The following is a 17,864-nucleotide window of genomic DNA, read 5'->3' on the forward strand; positions in this document are numbered from 1 at the left end:
GGGATTGCCCTTCTTATTCCCATCGCCTTTAGTTTCAGAAGCCCCAAAAGAAGAGCTTCGTACTCGGCAATGTTATTTATACAACTGAAGTCTAATTTTATTGCATAACATGTTCTGACTTTAGAAGGTGCAACTAGAACAGCAGCTGCCCCTGCACTGAAGGTTCCCTAAGATCCATCGCAAAATACTGTTCAAGCTTCGTCATCTTTTGTTGCTTCTTCATCCTGAGCCCCTGGCGTCCAATCAGCAATGAAGTCTACTAACGCCTGAGATTGTATTGAGGATCTGTGCACGTAATCAATGGTGAATTCTTTAAGTTCCGCGGCCTATTTTCCAATCCTTCCTGTGGCTTCTCTGTTTCTCATTATGTCCTTCAGGGGTTGTGATGAAGGCACTATTATGTGATATGCTTGAAAGTAATACCGAAGCTTCCTAGAGGCCATCAATACAGCATACAGTACCTTCTCCAACTCTGTGTAATTTTTCTTTGAAGGGCTAAGTACTTCGAAAACGAAGTATACTGGTGCTTGCTTTTTTACCTGACCGTCTTGTTTCTCTTGTACAAGTGCTGCACTAACCGCAGCATGGGAAGCAACCACATATAGAAGTAATGAAGCTCCTGATGAAGGTGGGGTTAGAGTTGTTAAATCTATCAAATACTGCTTTAGCTCTTCGAAGGCTCTCTACTGAGCTAGACCCCATTGGAAGACTTCGACTGATTTCAATATTTCAAAGAAAGGTAAATTCCTCTCTGCTGATCTTGAAATGAATCTCTTTAACGATGCCAGCCTTCCTGCTAACCATTGAGCCCCTTTTTTGAATTTGGTGGCTCCATCTGAAGGATAGCTTCGATCTTGCTTGGGTTAGCTTCGATTCCCTTTGTCGATACCAGACAACCAAGAAACTTGCCCTTCTTCACTCCAAAGACACATTTTTCTGGATTTAACTTGAGACCAGCTTGTCTGAAGTTGGCAAATGTCTCTTGCAAATCAGCAACATGGTTTTCTTGCTTTGTGCTTTTTACTATGATATCATCGACATATGTCAGCACATTCCTGCTAATTTTGGAGTGAAGAACCTTGGCAGTCATTCTGCTAAAGCTTCCTCCAGCATTCTTGAGCCCCTCAGGCATCCGAAGGTAACAATAGGTACCACTAGGAGTTATGAAGCTTGTCTTTGGCTCATCCTCTTTCTTCATCCAGATTTGATGATAACCCGAGTAGCAGTCCAGTAAACTCATGAGTTCTAAAGAAGCTGTTGCATTCACAGGGGAATCTATTCTTGGTAGTGGGAATTCATCCTTCGGACATGCCTTGTTGAGATCTGTAAAGTCAATACACATTCTCCATTTTTCGTTAGCTTTCTTTACCATTACAGTGTTGGCCAACCACTCTGGGTATGTCACTTCTCTGATGACGCCGGCACTTAGAAGTCTTTTCACTTCATTTCGTGCACCTTTGGCTTTATCATCAAACATTTTCCGAAGCCTCTGTTTTCTTGGTCTAAAGGACGGGTCCACATTGAGTGAGTGCTCAATAACGTCTCTATTGACACCACAAAGATCATTGGTTGTCCAAGCAAAAACATCTTTGTTGTTAAAAAAAATCTTAATAGAGTCTTTTCTTGTTCATCAGATAGTTGAGATCCCAGCAATACTTTTTGCTCTACTATGTCTTCACACAAAAGCATAGGCTTCGGTTGATCTGCTGAAGCAGCTTTTCTCTCTTTTATGCTTATACTACCGATAAGCTTCGACTTCATCTATATTATGAATAGCCTTTGAATCCGTCCAACTCCCTTCAGCTCTCCTGGCAGCTTCTTGATTTCCATGTACAGCAATAGGTCCTTGTTCCGAAGGTATCTTCATGCAAAGATATGCTGGATGAAGTATTGCTTCGAAGGCATTAAGCGTCCCCCGACTAATGGTTGCCATGTATGGGTACTCCATATCAACGATGTCAAAGACAACCTGTTTTGTTCTTATGTTGTGAACATAGCCGAAGGTAACCTGCATTGTTATCTTGCCAAGTGCCACAATCTATCTTCCTCCGAAGCCACAAAGAGGGTGTGTTGCATCATGTATCTTGTCATCTAGCTCTTGCATTTGCCTAAAAGCCTTTGCAAAGATGATATCCGTTGCACTGCCTATGTCCACTAGCACATTGTGGACCAAAAATCCCTTTATGACACAAGATATGTGAGAGCACCTAGAGGGGGGGTGAATAGGTGATCCTGTGAAACTTAAACTTATAGCCACAAAAACTTGTTAAGTGTTAGCCCAATAATTGCCAAGTGGCTAGAGAGGAGTCTCAACAAAACACAATACCACAAGAGATCAAACACAGAGATGACACAGTGGTTTATCCCGTGGTTCGGCCAAGACCAACGCTTGCCTACTCCACGTTGTGGCGTCCCAACGGACGAGGGTTGCAATCAACCCCTCTCAAGCGGTCCAAAGACCAACTTGAATACCACGGTGTTTTGCTTTGCCTTTCAATATCCCGTTTGTGAGGAATCTCCACAACTTGGAGTCTCTCGCCCTTACACTTGAGATTCACAAAGAAATACGGAGTAAGGGAGGGAAGCAACACACACAAATCCACAGCAAAATGCACACACACACGGCCAAGAATCGAGCTCAAAAGACTATCTCAAAGTTCTCACTAGAACAGAGCTCGAATCACTGAGAATGACAAACAAATGCGCAAAGACTGAGTGTGGATGATCAAGAATGCTCTAAGGTTGCTTGGTGTTCTCCTCCATGCGCCTAGGGGTCCCTTTTATAGCCCCAAGGCAGCTAGGAGCCATTGAGAGCAAATCTGGAAGGCCAATCTTGCCTTCTATCGTCGGGCGCACCGGACAGTCCGGTGCACACCGGACACTGTCCGGTGCCCGATTTCTTTCCTTAACTGGCGCTGTCGACCGTTGGGCGCCAGAGAGCCGTTGGCGCACCGGACAGTCCGGTGCCCCCTTCCGACCGTTGGCTCGGCCACGTGTCGCGAGCGGATTCCGCGGCCGACCGTTGGCCCGGCCGACCGTTGGCTCACCGGACAGTCCGGTGCACACCGGACAGTCCGGTGAATTTTAGCCGTACGCCGTCGGCGAATTCCCGAGAGCGGCCACTTCGCGCCGAGGCAGCCTGGCGCACCAGACACTGTCCGGTGCACCACCGGACAGTCCGGTGCCCCAGACCGAAACAGCCTTTTGGCTGTACACAGCCAACTCTTCTCTTTTCTTCTTCTTTCTGTTTCTAATACTTAGACAAGTATATTAGTACACAAAACCAATGTACTAAGACTTAGAAACATACCTTTGCTCTTGTTTTGCACTTTGTCCATCCATAAGCATGAATTCACATTTAAGCACTTGTGTTGGCACTCAATCACCAAAATACTTAGAAATGGCCCAAGGGCACATTTCCCTTTCAATCTCCCTCTTTTTGGTGATTTATGCCAACACAACATAAAGCAACTAGAACAAGTGCAATATCACTTTAAATAAAACTCAAATTTATTTTGATTCAATTTTAGCATATATGGATCATCCTTTGCCACCACTTGGTTTGTTTTTGCAAATCAAACTCAAATCTCTATCTCTAAGTCAAACACACATGTTGAAGCATAAAGAGAGTCATTCCAAAAGAGATTGATCAAAGATTTCAAAAACTCCCCCTTTTTCCCATAATCAATACTTCTCCCCACAAGAAGCCAACTTTTGACAAGAGAGACAACAAAAGAGTTTTGACAAACCAAAAGCTCTATCCTACTATTTTCAAAATCTCTCAAGTGGTAGCTGATCCATTTATCGCTTTGGCCTTTATTTTCTCCCCCTTTGGCATCAAGCACTAAAACGGGATCAATCTTGGCCCTTGAACCCCATTGCCTCACCAAAATCTTCAATAAGAATACAAAGGCAATAAGAGTACATGAGATGAACTTGGAATAAGTTACCCTCTCATCGGAGTGCAGTGGAAGTCTTTCATGGTCCAAGTCCACCTTTTCCCTTTTAATTCTCCTTTGAGACGAAAACAAGCAAACTCAAGCATATGGTTAGTCTCAAAGGGTCAAGTTGTAACACATCTCCCCCTAAAACTGTGCATCACTTTGCAACGGACTTGTGAGGTCCAGGTAGTGTTTGTACAACTTGAGCACCACAATAAGCAACAAAATGCAGAATGAACATGATCAAGGGCATAAACACATGTATGCTACAATTCAATCCAAGTTCCGCGAATCTAAGACATTTAGCTCACTACGCAACCTGCAAAAGGTCTTCTCATCTAGAGGCTTGGTAAAGATATCGGCTAGCTGGTTCTCGGTGCTAACATGAAACACTTCGATATCTCCCTTTTGCTGGTGGTCTCTCAAAAAGTGATGCCGGATGTCAATGTGCTTTGTGCGGCTGTGTTCAACAGGATTTTCCGCCATGCGGATAGCACTCTCATTATCACATAGGAGTGGGACTTTGCTCAGATTGTAGCCAAAGTCCCGGAGGGTTTGCCTCATCCAAAGTAGTTGCGCGCAACACTGTCCTGCGGCAACATACTCGGCCTCAGCGGTGGATAGGGCAACGGAGGTTTGTTTCTTAGAGTTCCACGACACCAGGGACCTTCCTAAGAATTGGCACGTCCCTGATGTACCCTTCCTATCGACCTTACATCCAGCATAGTCGGAATCTGAGTATCCAACCAAGTCAAAGGTAGACCCTTTTGGATACCAGAGCCCGAAGCAAGGCGTAGCAACCAAATATCTTAGAATTCGCTTCACCGCCACTAAGTGACACTCCTTAGGATCGGATTGAAATCTAGCACACATGCATACGCTAAGCATAATATCCGGTCTACTAGCACATAAATAAAGTAAAGACCCTATCATTGACCGGTATGCTTTTTGATCAACAGACTTACCTCCTTTGTTGAGGTCGGTGTGTCCGTCGGTTCCCATCGGAGTCTTTGCGGGCTTGGCGTCCTTCATCCCAAACCGCTTTAGCAGATCTTGCGTGTACTTCGTTTGGGAGATGAAGGTGCCGTCCTTGAGTTGCTTCACTTGGAATCCAAGGAAGTAGTTCAACTCGCCCATCATCGACATCTCGAATTTCTGCGTCATTACCCTGCTAAACTCTTCACAAGATTTTTGGTTAGTAGAACCAAATATTATGTCATCGACATAAATTTGGCACACAAACAAATCACCATCACATGTCTTAGTAAAGAGTGTTGGATCGGCTTTCCCAACCTTGAAAGCATTAACAATTAGAAAGTCTCTAAGGCATTCATACCATGCTCTTGGGGCTTGCTTAAGTCCATAGAGCGCCTTAGAGAGCTTACACACGTGGTCGGGGTACCGTTCATCCTCGAAGCCAGGGGGTTGCTCCACGTACACCTCCTCCTTGATCGGCCCGTTGAGGAAGGCGCTCTTCACATCCATTTGGAACAACCTGAAGGAATGGTGAGCGGCATATGCTAGCAAGATACGAATTGACTCTAGCCTAGCCACAGGAGCAAACGTCTCCTCAAAGTCCAAACCTGCGACTTGGGCATAACCTTATGCCACAAGTCGAGCCTTGTTCCTCGTCACCACCCCGTGCTCGTCCTGTTTGTTGCGGAACACCCACTTGGTTCCCACAACATTTTGCTTGGGACGAGGCACCAGTGTCCAAACTTCATTGCGCTTGAAGTTGTTGAGTTCCTCCTGCATGGCCAATACCCAATCCGGATCTAGCACGGCCTCCTCTACCCTGAAAGGCTCAATGGAAGAGACAAAAGAGTAATGCTCACAAAAATTAACTAATCGAGATCGAGTTGTTACTCCCTTGCTAATATCACCCAGAATTTGATCGACGGGATGATCCCTTTGAATCATCGCTCGAACTTGGGTTGGAGGTGCCGGTTGCGCTTCTTCCTCCATCACATGATCATCTTGTGCTCCCCCTTGATCACTCGCCTCCTGTTGATGAACCTGTTCATCGTCTTGAGTTGGGGGAAGCACCGTTGTTGAGGAAGAAGGTTGATCTCGTTCATCTTGTTCCTGTGGCCGCACCTCTCCAATCGCCATGGTTCGTATAGCGGCCGTCGGAACATCTTCTTCATCTACATCATCACAATCAACAACTTGCTCTCTTGGAGAGCCATTAGTCTCATCAAATACAACGTCGCTAGAGACTTCAACTAAACCCGATGATTTGTTGAAGACCCTATACGCCTTTGTATTTGAATCATAACCTAACAAAAACCCTTCTACAGCTTTGGGAGCAAACTTAGAATTTCTACCCTTCTTCACTAGAATGTAGCACTTGCTCCCAAATACACGAAAGTAAGATACATTGGGTTTGTTACCGGTTAGTAGCTCATACGAAGTCTTCTTGAGGAGGCGATGAAGGTAGACCCTGTTGATGGCGTGGCAAGCCGTGTTCACGGCTTCCGACCAAAAGCACTCGGGGGTCTTGAACTCTCCAAGCATCGTCCTTGCCATATCGATTAGCGTCCTGTTTTTCCTCTCTACCACACCATTTTGCTGTGGTGTGTAGGGAGCGGAGAACTCGTGCTTGATCCCCTCCTCCTCAAGAAACTCCTCCACTTGAAGGTTCTTGAATTCGGACCCATTGTCGCTCCTTATCTTCTTCACCTTGAGCTCAAACTCATTTTGAGCTCTCCTGAGGAAGCGCTTGAGGGTCCCTTGGGTTTCAGACTTATCCTTCAAAAAGAACACCCAAGTGAAGTGGGAAAAGTCATCAACAATAACTAAACCATACTTACTTCCTCCTATGCTTAGATAGGCGACGGGTCCGAAGAGGTCCATATGCAGCAGCTCCAGGGGTCTTGATGTGGTCATCACATTCTTGCTGTGATGCGCTCCTCCCACTTGTTTACCTGCTTGACAAGCTGCACAAGGTCTATCTTTTTCGAAATGAACATTGGTTAGGCCTATCACGTGTTCTCCCTTTAGAAGCTTGTGAAGGTTCTTCATCCCCACATGTGCTAAGCGGCGATGCCACAGCCAGCCCATGCTAGTCTTAGCAATTAAGCATGCATCTAGACGGGCCTCCTCTTTTGCAAAATCAACTAAATAAAGTTTGCCGTCTAGTACACCCTTAAATGCTAGTGAACCATCACTTCTTCTAAAGACAGACACATCTACATTTGTAAATAGACAGTTATATCCCATATTGCATAATTGACTAACAGATAGCAAATTATATCCAAGAGACTCAACTAAAAACACATTAGAGATAGAGTGCTCATTTGAAATAGCAATTTTACCTAAACCTTTTACCTTGCCTTGATTCCCATCACCGAATATTATTGAATCCTGGGAATCCTTGTTTTTGACGTAGGAGGTGAACATTTTCTTCTCCCCCGTCATATGGTTTGTGCATCCGCTGTCGATAATCCAGCTTGAACCCCCGGATGCATAAACCTGCAAGGCAAATTTAGGCTTGGGACTTAGGTACCCAACTCTTGTTGGGTCCTACAAGGTTAGTCACAATTGTCTTAGGGACCCAAATGCAAGTTTTATCACCCTTGCATTTTGCCCCTAATTTCCTAGCAACTATCTTCCTATCCTTTCTACAAATTGTAAATGAAGCATCACATGCATGATAAATTGTAGAAGGTTCATTAACTTTCCTAGGAGTATTGACAACATTTCTCCTAGGCATATGATGAACAACATTTCTTCTAAACACATTTCTACCATGCATATAGGAAGAACTAGAAGCAAACATGGCATGAGAGTTAAAAACATTATAAGCATTACAACTCCTATCATCATGAACACTTCTAGAAAATTTTCTATCATGGTACATGAAGGCATGGTTCTTTTTAGCATTACTTGCCATAGGGGCCTTCCCTTTCTCCTTTGTGGAGATGGAAGCCTTATGGCTTGTTAAGTTCTTGACTTCCCTCTTGAAGCCAAGACCATCCTTAATTGAGGGGTGTCTACCAATTGTGTAGGCATCCCTTGCAAATTTTAATTTGTCAAATTCACTTTTGCTAATCTTAAGTTGAGCATTAAGACTAGCCATTTCATCATTAAGTTTGGAAATTGAAACTAGGTGTTCACTACAAGCATCAATGTCAAAATCTTTACACCTATTGCAAGTTTCAACAATTTCTACACAAGATGTTGATTTACTAGCTATTTCTAACTTAGCATTCAAATCATCATTAACACTTTTTAATTTAGAGATGGATTCATGACAAGTAGATAATTCACTAGAGAGCATTTCATTCCTTTTAATTTCTAGAGCAAGAGAATTTTGTGCACTAACAAATTTATCATGTTCCTCATATAAAAGATCCTCTTGTTTTTCTAGTAATCTATTCTTGTCATTCAAAGCATCAATCAACTCATTAATCTTATTAATTTTAGATCTATCTAATCCCTTGAATAAGCATGAGTAATCTATCTCATCATCACTAGATTCGTCTTCACTTGAAGAAGCATAAGTAGAGTCTCGAGTACATACCTTCTTCTCCCTTGCCATAAGGCATGTGTGACGCTCGTTGGGGAAGAGGGATGACTTGTTGAAGGCGGTGGCGGCGAGTCCTTCATTGTCGGAGTCGGAGGAGGAGCAATCCGAGTCCCACTCCTTTCCGATATGTGCCTCGCCCTTGGCCTTCTTGTAATGCTTCTTCTTCTCCCCATCTTTGCATCTGTGGCCCGAGCCTGAGTCGTTGGACTTGTCATCCCTTGGCTCGTTGACGAAGGACTCCTTCTCCTTGTCGTTGATCACGATTCCCTTCCCCTTAGGATCCATCTCTTCGGGCGGTTAGTCCCTTTCTTGAAGAGAATGGCTCCGATACCAATTGAGAGCACCTAGAGGGGGGTGAATAGGTGATCCTGTGAAACTTAAACTTATAGCCACAAAAACTTGTTAAGTGTTAGCCCAATAATTGCCAAGTGGCTAGAGAGGAGTCTCAACAAAACACAATACCACAAGAGATCAAACACAGAGATGACACAGTGGTTTATCCCGTGGTTCGGCCAAGACCAACGCTTGCCTACTCCACGTTGTGGCGTCCCAACGGACGAGGGTTGCAATCAACCCCTCTCAAGCGGTCCAAAGACCAACTTGAATACCACGGTGTTTTGCTTTGCCTTTCAATATCCCGTTTGCGAGGAATCTCCACAACTTGGAGTCTCTCGCCCTTACACTTGAGATTCACAAAGAAATACGGAGTAAGGGAGGGAAGCAACACACACAAATCCACAGCAAAATGCGCACACACACGGCCAAGAATCGAGCTCAAAAGACTATCTCAAAGTTCTCACTAGAACAGAGCTCGAATCACTGAGAATGACAAACAAATGCGCAAAGACTGAGTGTGGATGATCAAGAATGCTCTAAGGTTGCTTGGTGTTCTCCTCCATGCGCCTAGGGGTCCCTTTTATAGCCCCAAGGCAGCTAGGAGCCGTTGAGAGCAAATCTGGAAGGCCAATCTTGCCTTCTGTCGTCGGGCGCACCGGACAGTCCGGTGCACACCGGACACTGTCCGGTGCCCGATTTCTTTCCTTAACTGGCGCTGTCGACCGTTGGGCGCCAGAGAGCCGTTGGCGCACCGGACATGTCCGGTGCACACCGGACAGTCCGGTGCCCCCTTCCGACCGTTGGCTCGGCCACGTGTCGCGAGCGGATTCCGCGGCCGACCGTTGGCTCACTGGACAGTCCGGTGCACACCGGACAGTCCGGTGAATTTTAGCCGTACACCGTCGGCGAATTCCCGAGAGCGGCCACTTCGCGCCGAGGCAGCCTGGCGCACCGGACACTGTCCGGTGCACCACCGGACAGTCCGGTGCCCCAGACCGAAACAGCCTTTTGGCTGTACACAGCCAACTCTTCTCTTTTCTTCTTCTTTCTGTTTCTAATACTTAGACAAGTATATTAGTACACAAAACCAATGTACTAAGACTTAGAAACATACCTTTGCTCTTGTTTTGCACTTTGTCCATCCATAAGCATGAATTCACATTTAAGCACTTGTGTTGGCACTCAATCACCAAAATACTTAGAAATGGCCCAAGGGCACATTTCCCTTTCAATATGACCATTGCGTCATTATGAGGATAATCCTTGAGATGAAGGTCTTCCTGAGAGAAGGTAATTGGAATATGAGACCACTTGGACTTGATGAAGGGCCCCTGCACTCCAACATGTTGTACCCTTCTCTATGCTTCTTTCTTCTGCCTCTTGTTGGCTGGTTCAGAACTTGAGCCGCCTGTGATTGGGAGCACCAGCTTCGTAACCGAAGGTGCCACAGTTTGTTTGCTTTGTGAAGCCATCGTCACAATCGTGGAAGTGAGTTCACCGGAGGTGGGCGCCAATGCTGGTCCTTGTTCTCAAATGCTATACATCAAGAACAAGACAACACAATCCTTAACAATTAAAGGCCTTCGTCCTTCGAAGTATTATCTCCTTTTGGATATAATGATCTCCAGACGAAGGTCATGAAGGGCATACCTTCATCATCTCAGTGAACAAATATAAATAAGGGTATATGAAATACAAAAGAATATAAATAATGATTATATAACAGCAATCTATTTATATTATCATTTTATAAACATGGAAAACATTAACAATATTTATATTACATTGGTACCTTCGACTTGCCAGAAGGTGAAGATGCGAAAATGATATAAGAGTGATTACAATCTAGCGTGAATAGTATGGGGGTACTGTTCATCTATTTATAGGCAGAGGACGCAGCATGAACAAAATTACATTCATGTCCCCGACATTTAATTGTAATTATAATACAAACTACTAAGGATTAGATAGACTTTTCCTCCTTAAGTCGGTATCATCCTTCGTCTTCGTCGCAATACTAAGCCAAAGCTCCTTCAGTCATAGTTTCGGCTTCTATCAATCATCATCTTCGGGTTGTATCTTCATCTTGCACCTGCCTTCGTATTGTCTTATCGAAGGTGTTTTTGCCTTGAGGACCTTCGGCGGAGTAGAAGACCCCCAACAACTACACTCTGTAGACCTTTTGTGGTGTGTTCCTACACTATGTAGACCTACATGTTTGATTTTGGCACAATTATAAAAATGTTTGTTATAACTATCAGATTTTAGTTTGTTTAATTGAATTTCTTTGGATAATTCAGATTTGAATTGCAAGCCACTTGAAAGATGAAAAACAGTGAATGAAAAATGATATTCATGTTATTTACAGCAAGTTACGACCTATTTCAGGAGCAGACCGGAATTTTCGAGCACTATGCTCATGAAACAAGACTGTGAACTTGTCATCCAGTTGTTTTAAAATTGTATAAAACAAAAACAAAGTTAGAAACTCATGAAACTTGCCGACATGTCATGATATCATATGTAGAGGTTGTGATAAAAATTTGAAAATGTTTCGTGAAAGTTATCACGCACTATGTGTAGAAACCTAGTCGGTCTACATTGAAGTTCTATGATTTTATGTGTAGGACACTTAGGTTGGATGAATATCAATGGCCATAACACTCGATAAAGAAGGCACACCTGGGAACCAGTAAAGCTTATTTGACGAGTGTTGTGGTCAAGACACTCGGCAAACAAGCCATCTTTGCCGAGTGTCACCTAGTGCACTCGACAAAGAAACTGGCAAAGGGGCCCACTAGTGCTCCTGTTGCTGAGAGCTAGTCTAGTTGGCACTCAGCAAAGACAGAGCCTTTATCGAGTGCCACCTAATACACTCAGCAAAGGAACTGACAAAGGGGCCCACAGAAGGCTTCTTTGCCGAGGGCCGATATAGAAGACACTCGGCAAAGAGGGAGCCATGGTGGCACTTGGTAAAGTCTCCATCACCGTTGCCTGGTGCCGTGACGGCGACTTTGCATTGCCGAGTACCATTGGCCCTCGACAAAGTCTTTGCCGAGTGCCTGACAAAAAGTACTCGGCAAAAAATCCGTTGCCGATGTACAGTTCACCGAGACTTTTTTGCCGAGTGTCACACACGGCAAAGACTTTGCCGAGTGTCACACTCGGCAAAGACTTTGCCGAGTGTTTTCTAGGCTTTGCCGAGTGCTTTAGGCACTTGGCAAAGCAGCTATGTCCAGTAGTGCTTGCACTTCATGTGTGATGGTGATCTTCTAGAATTCAACAAAATGTACCACAGGGAGGTCCATTAACTTCTAGGGCTGGTTTGGTGAACAATGATTTGGAGGGGATCCCTTGAGAGAAAACCCTTTGTTATTTAATCCTTGGTCACCAAATCAGTCCCTAAAGATTTTTTGGGTCTTTAAAGTTCAGAAGTCCATACTTCTTTGTTTCACTCTTCCGAACTTGTCGCAATTCATATATGTCCAGTCTCTGTACCATTTTTTATGAATATGGCCTGCACAATTGATGGTATTGGTTTATGATTAATCTTAACACATCTACTTCTCTGTAAATAAATCCGTATAACGACAAATTCGTTTGGGACGATCATAAGAATGGATTTTCTTTGTCCAATCTATGTACCATTTTTGATGAATAATCCCAACAACAAATGGAATAAGATGCTTTGGAAACTTAAGCTCCTCTTGAAAATAAAAGTTTTTTTGTGGAATTTATGTCGGAGAGCGATCCTCACTAAAGATAATTTAGCCAAAAGGCGGTGGAAAGATAGCTTGACTTGTAGCTTTTGCAACCGTAATGAGAGTATTCATCATCTCTTTTTGACTACTACATTGCCAAAAGCATAGGGAGAATAGTTTACTTTCCCTTAAAAATAGACAGGACCATTAGCATTAATCATATTATTGGGTCTTGGGAAAGCAATATGGTCCAAGTTACAAAAAATTATTACTCTATGGAATATCATCTTTATTTTGGTCTATTTGGCTCAGTCGAAATGAGGTGGCTTTTAATCATAAACCAATACCATCAATTGTGCAGGTATGTTGCTCAGTCTCTACCATAGAGGCTGAGTATGTCACTACCGCTAGCTATTGCTTGCAGTTGTTATGGATGATGGCTACTTTACGAGAATTTGGCTTGGATTTTCATCATGTGCCTTTGCTTTGTGATAGCACGAGTGCCAGAAGTGTTGCCAAAAATCATGTGCTGCATTTGAAGGCCAAGCACATTGATGTTCGCTTTCACTTTCTTCGTGACCATTCTGAGAAAGACAACATCGATCTGCGCCACGTTGATACCCATCGACAGCTGGCTGACATTGAAAGGGAAATGTGCCTTTGGGCCATTTCTAAGTATTTTGGTGATTGAGTGCCAACGCAAGTGCTTTTGTGTTGATCTATGCAATGTGGTGAACAAAGTGCAAATCAAGTCAAAAGGTATGTTTCTAGACTTAGTACATTGTTTTATGGACTAATGTATTGTGTCTAAGTGCTGGAAACAGGAAAGATTGAATTGGAAATGAGATGGCTTTGTTCAGCCAAAGTCTGCTCAGTCTGGGTGCACCGGACTGTCCGGTGGTGCACCGAACAGTGTCCGGTGCGCCAAGCTGGCACTGGCGAACAGGCTGCTCTCGGGACTTCGACGGCGGTGTACGGCTATAATTCACCGGACTGTCCGGTGGTGCACCGGACTGTCCGGTGAGCCGTTCACAGGCGAACTCGTCGCTCTCGGGAGATGATTAACGGCGTACAGCTAAAATTCACCGGTCTGTCCAGTGGTGCACCGGACTGTCCGGTGAGTCAACAGTCAGCCGGGGCAACGGTCGGCCGAGGATTCCGCGCGTGACGCGTGGCCGAGCCAACGGTCACATTGGTGCACCGGACTATCCGGTGTGCACTGGACAGTGTCCGGTGCACCAACAGCTCTCAGACTCCAACGGTCGGCTTCGCCAAATAAGGAAGGATATCTGCACCGGACAGTGTCCGGTGGTGCACCGGACTGTCCGGTGCGCTAGTCGACAGAAGGCAAGATCTGCCTTCCAGGATTGCTCTCAACGGCTCCTAGCTGCCTTGGGGCTATAAAAGGGACCCCTAGGCGCATGGAGGAGTACACCAAGCATTCCTTGAGCACTCTTGATCACTCACACTCCATTCTTGCGCACTTGCTTGACATTCTAGTGATTTGAGCTCTGTTCTAGTGTGCTAGTCTTTTGTGCTTAAGTCTGGGTCTTGTGTGTGTGTATTTGCTGTGATCTTAGTGTCTTGTGTGAGTTGCTAATCCCTCCCTTACTCCGTGCTTCTTTGTGAACTTCAAGTGTAAGGGCGAGAGGCTCCAAGTTGTGGAGATTCCTCGCAAACGGGATTAAGAAAAGCAAGCAAAACACCATGGTATTCAAGTGGGTCTTTGGACCGCTTGAGAGGGGTTGATTGCAACCCTCGTCCGTTGGGATGCCACAACGTGGAGTAGGCAAGCGTTGGTCTTGGCCGAACCACGGGATAACCATCGTGCCATCTCTGTGATTGATCTCTTGTGGTTATTGTGTTTTGTTGAGACTCCTCTCTAGCCACTTGGCAATTATTGTGCTAACGCTTAACCAAACTTTTGTGGCTTAAGTTTCAAGTTCTACAGGATCACCTATTCACCCCCCCTCTAGGTGCTCTCAATTGGTATCAGAGCCGTTCTCTTCACAAAGGGACTAATCGCCCGAAGAGATGGATCCTAAGGGGAAGGGAATCATGATCAACGATAAGGAGAAGGAGTCCTTCGTCAACGAGCCGAAGAATGACAAGCCTACCGACTCGGGCTCGGGCCACAAACGCAAAGATGGGAAGAAGAAGAAGACGAGACGCATCAAGGAGATCGTCTACTACGACGACAACGATGAGTCCACTTCTTCCCAAAAGGATGACTACGACTACGAGAAACAAAAGACGGTTAATTCGAATTTTTCTTTCGATTATTCTCGTATTCCTCAAAGTTCAAATTCACATTTGCTCTCCATTCCTCTCGGCAAGCCTCCACACTTTGATGGGGAGGACTACAGATTTTGGAGCCACAAAATGCGTAGTCACCTGTTCTCTCTCCATCCAAGCATATGGGAGATTGTTGAGAATGGAATGAAATTTGATAGCTCGGATAGTCCTATTTTTATTAATGAACAGATTCATAGAAATGCACAAGCTACTACTGTGTTGTTAGCCTCCTTGTGCAGGGACGAATACCATAAGGTGAGCGGCTTGGACAATGCCAAGCAAATCTGGGACACCCTCAAGATCTCTCATGAGGGGAACGACGTCACCTTGCTCACCAAGATGGAGTTGGTGGAGGGCGAGCTTGGGCGATTCGCGATGATAAGGGGCGAGGAGCCAACCCAAGCATACAACCGGCTCAAGACCCTTATCAACAAAATAAGGAGCTACGGAAGCACGCGATGGACGGACCACGACGTTGTCCGCCTAATGCTAAGGTCCTTCACTGTACTTGATCCACATTTGGTGAACAATATCCATGAAAATCCTAGGTACACCAAGATGTCGCCCGAAGAAGTCCTTGGAAAGTTCGTAAGTGGGCGAATGATGATCAAGGAGGCAAGGTACGTGGACGACGCGTTGAACGGTCCAATCCATGAGCCTCAACCCATTGCTCTCAAGGCAACGAGGAGCAAGGAGACGCTACCTAGCAAGGTGGCGCAAGTTGAGGCGGCCGGGCTCAATGATGAAGTGATGGCCCTCATCATCAAGCGCTTCAAGACGGCGCTAAAGGGTCGCAAGGGACAGCCAAGCAAGACCAAGGCCAAGGGGAAGCGCTCATGCTTCAAATGTGGTAAGATTGGTCATTTTATTGCTAACTGTCCTGATAATGAAAGTGACCAGGAAAAAGGGAACAAAAGGGAGAAGAAGAATTACAAGAAGGCCAAGGGTGAGGCACACCTCGGAAAGGAGTGGGATTCGGATTGCTCCTCCTCCGACTCCGACAATGAAGGACTCGCCGCCACTGCCTTCAACAAGTCATCCCTCTTCCCCAACGAGCGTCACACATGCCTCATGGCGAAGGAAAAGAAGGTATGTACTCGAGACAGTACTACTTATGATTCTTCCAGTGATGATGAGTCCAGTGATGAGGAAATAGATTACTCTAGTTTGTTCAAGGGATTGGATAGAAACAAAATTGATAAAATCAATGAATTGATTGATGCCTTGAATGAAAAGGATAGACTTTTAGAAAAGCAAGAGGATTTGTTGTATGAAGAACATGATAAATTTGTAGAGGCACAAAAAGCTCATGCTTTAGAAGTTAAAAGAAATGAAATGCTTTCTTATGAACTATCTACTTGTCATGAAACCATTGCTACTTTAAAAGGTGTTAATGATGATTTAAATGCTAAACTAGAAGTATCTAGTAAATCTAACTCTTGTGTAGAACATGTTTGCACTAGGTGTAAAGATCTTAATGTTGATACTTGTAGTGAACACCTAGAGTGCATTTCTAAACTAAATGATGAAGTAGCTAGTCTTAATGCTCAACTTAAGACTAGCAAGAGTGAATTTGACAAACTAAAATTTGCAAGGGATGCCTACACAATTGGTAGACACCCCTCAATTAAGGATGGTCTTGGCTTCAAGAGGGAAGTCAAGAACTTAACGAGCCATAAGGCTCCCATCTCCGCCAAGGAGAAAGGGAAGGCCCCTATGGCTAGTAGTGTGCAAAAGAACCATGCTTTTATGTACCATGATAGGAGACAATCTAGAAATACTTATAGGAGTTGTAATGCATATGATGCTTTTGATTCTCATGCCATGTTTGCTTCTAGTTCTTCCTATGTGCATGATAGAAATGTTGGTAAGAGAAATGTTGTTCATAATATGCCTAGGAGAAATGTAGTTAATGTTCCTAGGAAAGTTAATGAACCTTCCACAATATATCATGCTTGCAATGCTTCTTTTGCCATTTATAGAAAGAATAAGAAGGTGATTGCTAGGAAGTTAGGGGCAAGATGCAAGGGAGATAAAACTTGCATTTGGGTCCCTAAGACAATTGTGACTAACCTTGTAGGACCCAACAAGAGTTGGGTACCTAAAACCCAAGCCTAAATTTGCCTTGCATGTTTATGCATCCGGGGGTTCAAGCTGGATTATCGACAGCGGATGCACAAACCACATGACGGGGGAAAAGAGGATGTTCTCTTCCTACGTCAAGAACAAGGATCCCCAAAATTCAATAATATTCGGTGATGGGAACCAAGGCAAGGTAAAAGGGTTAGGTAAAATTGCTATTTCATCCGAGCACTCTATATCTAATGTGTTTTTAGTTGAGTCTCTTGGATATAATTTGTTATCTGTTAGTCAATTATGCAATATGGGATATAATTGTCTATTCACAAATGTAGATGTGTCTGTCTTTAGAAGGTGTCATGGTTCACTAGCCTTTAAGGGTGTACTAGACGGCAAACTTTATTTGGTTGATTTTGCAAAAGAAGAGGCCGGTCTAGATGCATGCTTAATTGCTAAGACTTGCATGGGCTGGCTGTGGCATCGCCGCTTAGCACATGTGGGGATGAAGAACCTCCACAAGCTTCTAAAGGGAGAACACGTGATAGGTCTAACTAACGTACATTTCGAAAAAGATAGACCTTGTGCAGCTTGTCAAGCAGGGAAACAGGTGGGAAGCTCTCATCACAACAAAAATGTGATGACCACATCAAGACCCTTGGAGATGCTTCATATGGACCTCTTCGGACCTGTCGCCTATCTAAGCATAGGAGGAAGTAAGTATGGTCTTGTTATAGTTGATGATTTTTCCCGCTTCACTTGGGTATTCTTTTTGCAGGATAAATCTGAAACCCAAGGGACCCTCAAGCGCTTCCTCAGGAGAGCTCAAAATGAGTTTGAGCTCAAGGTGAAGAAGATAAGGAGCGACAACGGGTCCGAGTTCAAGAACCTTCAAGTGGAGGAGTTCCTTGAGGAGGAGGGGATCAAGCACGAGTTCTCCGCTCCCTACACACCTCAGCAAAATGGTGTGGTAGAGAGGAAGAA

This window comes from Zea mays, chromosome 10 (genome assembly GCF_902167145.1).
Source record: "Zea mays cultivar B73 chromosome 10, Zm-B73-REFERENCE-NAM-5.0, whole genome shotgun sequence".
NCBI classification, from domain to species: Eukaryota; Viridiplantae; Streptophyta; class Magnoliopsida; order Poales; family Poaceae; genus Zea; species Zea mays.